The sequence below is a fragment of the Drosophila yakuba genome, unplaced genomic scaffold (genome assembly GCF_016746365.2).
Source record: "Drosophila yakuba strain Tai18E2 unplaced genomic scaffold, Prin_Dyak_Tai18E2_2.1 Segkk17_quiver_pilon_scaf, whole genome shotgun sequence".
NCBI classification, from domain to species: domain Eukaryota; kingdom Metazoa; phylum Arthropoda; class Insecta; order Diptera; family Drosophilidae; genus Drosophila; species Drosophila yakuba.
Window position 1 is genome coordinate 834 of NW_025048789.1, and position 5690 is coordinate 6523.

Genomic DNA, 5690 nt, shown 5'->3' on the forward strand with positions numbered 1-5690 from the left:
GCAACAAAAAACTACCCCGGGAGCAACTAAAAGGGGAAAAAAGTCCCAGTCAAGACGACATCTCAAGCGGCACTTCTTCCACAAAAAAATCAATTAACTTCTGCTGAGACAAATGTTCGGCCATGGAAAGGAAACGAAATTTGCATGATGCAAAATTTAAAACTGCTTTGAGGGTACATAGTTATACGCTTACTTTGCACACCCTGGCAGAGGGTATATTGATACTAGTGAGATGTTGGCTTAGCAATTCTGCAGTATGTATAATCTTTGTAAAATCTATGTTTAATTAAAATCTAATCAATAGCAGAGTAACGGGTATCTGATAGCAGAGCAAGAATTCCACGCCTATTCATTCTAAAGAACAAAATAATGATTGAACCGACTTTTGAGCCATTGAATTGTTTACCAAAGCGTTCTCAGCTTTATTATAATTACTATTTTATTTTCGATCACATCCTTACATCATTCTGTTTGTAACTCGTAAGTTAAATTTTTTTTTGTCAGTCGTAGTCTATTGGTTTCTTTTTGATGACGTCTTTGGTGGCCTTTCGGTGATTGGCCGTAAGAAGGTACAGTTTCTTCAGCATATTATCCGCCTCACCCGTGGTCATGGCAAACACCTGGACCATTCCCGTCTCATGAACACGGGCCGCCACCCGGGAACTGCCTTGTCCACGTAGTAGACATACTGCATATGGGCTCTGGAGAAAGAACGCTTAACGCAGTGAACACCGGCAAAGAGATCCCAAATGGAAAGTGGGCGCAGGAAATGAGACGCAGATGTAGAAGCTTGTTTGAGGGGTCGGCTTTGAAGTTCGCCCTCCCAAGGGTCCTAAACATCAGATCCCTTTGTGTTTCGGCAAGCATCGCATGGCCTCTTCCATTGATTATCAAGACACTGCCATCGGACCAAATCCAGGCTATCTGTGTGGCCTCATACCGGATTTGGATCACATCGATGTCGTTTTTGTAAACGGCGTTTCTTAGGAACCTAACCGTATTTTGCAGATCCAAGTTCGTATTCATACTCAGTGTGCAATACATTTTGCAAAAATTCATATCGACGTGCATGCGAAATTCCTCGACCTTGCGCCTTTTGGGACGCTTTAGGATTCTAATCCTCTGGAGGCACTGGTCCAAGTGATCTGGCAGAGGCGGAAGCAGAAGACATCTCCTCAAATTCTCCACCGATTTGATCCGAACTGCTGGTTCCACTTTGAGCGCAGTCTCTTAGCTTGGGGGTCCCTGAACTCCGTCATGGTTTGGTCAATGATGTACTCGAAGTCCTCGAGGAAAACTGTGAAGCTATTCTGCCATCCAGTCTCCGCTGAGACATTTCTGTTGCTTTCTCCCAGGACTCGGGGCTTCATTTGCTCCTCGCTGATCTCGGTTTCGAAGTCAATGGCCTCTGGTTCTGCAGCAGTTGGATTGTTGGAACCGTCCTCATAGATGAGGAGTTGCACTTGTTGGGAAATGATTTCACTGCATTGCTGTAGCCAACTCTGGGTAGCTTCCTCAGCCTCGGCCTCGGGGGCAATGTTTTAATGTCTTTGACCCGAGGATAACTGGCTTTTCTGGTTTTTTCCACAATGAATTCAGTTGCTTTCTCTGGTTCCTTTTCTGGAATATTTTCAACGGGAAACCTTTTCGTTGGGTGGGGTTTCCACAACTCAGGCTCTACGGAATCAGGTTTCTGCGGCATTTCGAACACCTTTGGAGAAAACTTTTTCCAAACATCCTTTTCCTGGGAGATAAGATCCTTGGGCTTTAGTAACTCCATCAGAAGATCATGATTCTTCTCATGATCTCTGGCTAGGCTTAATAACATATCAAACTCTTCTATATCACTGTGGGGTTCGTTGAGGCCCTCCGATTTTATCCATTCCTTGAGTGCCCGCTGCTCTTCGATTCCAATGGTGCAGCTAGCAAAGGCGACATCTTCATTGTCCAGAATCCGAGGCTTCTTGGCGTCACTATCGACCTTTCCCTTTGAATCCGAATCTTCTATATCATTATGGGATCCGTTGATGGCCCGCTCCTCTTCGATTCCAATGGTGCAGCTAGCAAAGGCGACATCTTCATTGTCCAGAATCCGAGGCTTCTTGGCGTCACTATCGACCTTTCCCTTTGAATCCGATTCTTCTATATCATTATAGGATCCGTTGAGCCCCTCCGATTCTATCCACTGATCCAAGACCCGCCACTCATCTTTTCCGACTTTCCTCTCAAAACCAGTTTTCAAAAGAATTCTTTTTATATCGGTTTTTGTCAACTCGAACTGTTTTCGGAGGAAATTCATTGGAGTTTTGAGATTCCGTTAAACTCGGAGGTGGAGTTTTGGAAGGCTCCAAATACTCCATGCAAAACAAAGGCCATATAGCATCCGAGGGCTTTATAAGCCCCTTCTTCGCATCCATACAGAGCTTCCAAATATCCTCTGACGACAACATTTCTGTATCATACTCATCCACCAAAGGCCCCTTGATGGGTGTCAGCGGTGAGGGTTCTGTATCGACGGTAGGTTTTGGAACAGTTTGACGCACATTTGGAGATATTTTTCCTTCGTTGGGGCATCGTCGACTCTTGACAATGCTTGATGAGCTTGGAGGTGGCATTTGCCAGTTTTTGGGAAGCACGTTAGAATTCTCCTCGAGTCCAAAGTCCGGAACAACATTGTCGATGCGGAACTTGGAGGGTATGGGGTTTGGGTGCGGTTCATTTACGGTTCGAAAAGCGCTGAATATGAAATTAAATTCATATTAAATATGACTGTTTTTTTTAAGTTCTTACCTGGAGCACGGTCTTTGGATATCATATTCCGAAAAGCCATCTTGATTGTAGATGGGTTCTGTGCTCTTTTTCTTAGGATAGTTTACCGCATCACCGCTGGCCATTTTAAGAAACTGTTGGTCATCATCTACATCAAATAAAGAAGTACGTGCATTTTGTTAGAAATGTAATCGGACTGAATTTTTAGATGCCAAATTTTTCCACGCACTCTACAACTCTATGGGTGGCAACCTTAAGTTATTTGTTTGAAATATATCCTATCGGAACGACAGAATTGTATATTATCTTTAAACTATTTAAAATAAAATTTTTATCATATATTGTTTCTATTGGGTTAGGTTTTTATACCCGTTACTCGTAGAGTAAAAGGGTATACTAGATTCGTTGAAAAGTATGTAACGGGCAGAAGGAAGCGTCTCCGACCATATAAAGTATATATATTCTTGATCAGGATTAATAGCCGAGCCAATCTGCCCATCTCCGTCCGTCTGTCCGTATGAACGTCGAGATCTCAGGAACTACAAAAGCTAAAAAGTTGAGATTAAGCATACAGACTCCAGAGACATAAACGCAGTTTGTCGATTTATATTGCCACGCCTAATCTAACGCCCACAAACCGCCCAAAGCTGCCACGCCCACACTTTTGAAAAATGTTTTCATATTTTTTCAGTTTTTTATTAGTCTTATAAATTTCTATCGATTGGCCAAAAAAGTTTTTGCCACCCCCCTTTCTAACGCCCACAAACCACCAAAAACCGTCAGTGTTGAAGACTCTCCTTCGCACTTCCACTAGCTGAGTAACGGGTATCAGATAGTCGGGGAACTCGGTTATAGCGTTCTCTCTTTTTCAGTTTAATTCCGTAACGTAACCCATTCGAAGCCCGGGTCTTTTAGCCAGCTTTACTTGGAGCAGCCATTGCATTTAAATTTCTATAAATTTTTCATTTTCCATTTAGTTCCAATGGCACGCTACAAAATAAAAGCAAACGTTCGTTTTCAGCACAGACTTAATCCCCCAACATTCTTGCAATGTTTTTAAGGCTGTTTTTCTTCAATTTGAAATGCTGCAATATATTTTTTGTGTGGTGTGGTCGCGGAATTTGAAACTTATCTTTCACACCAATTGTGCATGTTTTGTATAAGTAAAATATCCTTAAATTGCGGACTTAAGCTTTTAGTTTATTTTTCAATTTTCTAGAAGCTTCTAAACATTTGATTTAAATGACAGTCAATTAGTTTAGAGAGATTTGAAGTTGAGTATTTGTATTTACCTTTTGAGTCGTTTAAAAACAAGAGAGAACTATATAGTCCTGTTTTACGACTATCAGATACCCGTTATACAGCGAATAAGTATTTCTTGCGCTGGGTCTCTGTCTCTCGAGTCTGATGCTCATACACAACTTTCTAGCTTTTAAGCTTATAGTTTCTGGGATCTCGACGGACGGACAGACGCATGAACTGTACGAGTAAAGGGTATAAGAATATATTGTTTAAATATTACAATTCACAAGTAAGCACTTGTAATGGAATATTTATTTTGATTTCCCATTCTATAATCTGGTATCTGGTGCACCCCGAATTCAATGGGAAGGTTTTTAGTGCTATGTGTCTGTATTAAAGTAGCTATTGCGAAAATACGCCATAGATATACCATATTACTGTGCCACTCAGGCACGTAGTATTCATTCATACACCATCTAAAAGCCGCATTTTTCCATCAACTGCCAACAATCTCGGGTACTTCCCAAAGTCGCCACACAAAAATGAGGACCTGAGCTTCCCTGGATCCGCTTGGATCCCCCTTACCACACACTAATGGCACTCTGGTGCTGCTAGCAAAGTCTAAAAATCCGAACAAAAACTGTTTGCCTTCGCTTGCCTCCTTCGCCGCCGCAGGCGATGGGCAAAAGTGTCAAAGTGCTAAAGTATGTTCAAAGATTCATAAGATTAAATGCAAAAGTCTATCCCTTTCTGCTAGCACGGAGGTATGTGAAGCTATCTGGAGACAGCCGAATTCTGGCAATAATAGCTGAGCCAAGTCTCTAAACACTTTAGGCAGAAAAGAACAAAATGTCTGAATACTAGGAAGAATATAAGCGAATAAATTTAACGTTATTTAGCATTTAAAGGGATTTTTTAAAATTAAAAGACTAGTAAATTGTATAGAGTATGGAAAAATGCAATACGGTATTTCAAAAAGTTAGAAGGTATTCACCTATTATTTCACTTATACGCATTCCAGACAGGGCGTATACTTAATGTGTGTTCGGCCAAGACGACGGAACCTATTAGGTCCTGTTCGACGGAAGCGAGCATCCTGAAACAAAAAGAAAAGCCTAAGTCTAGTCCTGGCGCCGAAGCCTACCGACGTCGCCTGGACAGTTCTTGAACTCACCTAGATGTTTTCATTTGGCTGGGGGAATGCAGTGCACTGCCTGTATTAGCCTATACCGAAAAGTTGATTATCCTGCGGCTTTTCATTTTCTCTATTTAAGAAATTCACTTTAAGGATCCACTGGATCCTCCTCTAATGGTTTTGCTATGCTAATTTATCGACGCCTGCTGGCCATTGGAGTCGCCTTGCGCCCCTTACCAGACGGCTTTTGATCCTGTTTCTTATTAATTTAATTATAAATATTATTCTTTTTTACGTTTCCTGTTTATTTTTGTTTTGTTGGTGGAAATTGCTGAGTAACAGGAAATGGAAAACATTCAAATGTAAACATATGCACAGTGATTTGCCGTGATTTTTAGGACAGAGATTTTAGTCAAATGTGCTCTACGATGCGGAAATGAGAATATTAGTGCATGATTAGTGTATAATAATTACAATTATAATCAGGTGTTACAACTTTTTTCATCAAATAAAAATATAACAAACGGAATTATATAATAATTAA

At 41.1% G+C, this 5690-nt stretch overlaps 1 pseudogene; it reads right to left on the reverse strand.

The window, feature by feature from the left end:
* Nucleotides 1-398: 398 nt before the first annotated feature.
* Nucleotides 399-2950, reverse strand: LOC120322237 (annotated as a pseudogene).
* Nucleotides 2951-5690: the final 2740 nt, after the last annotated feature.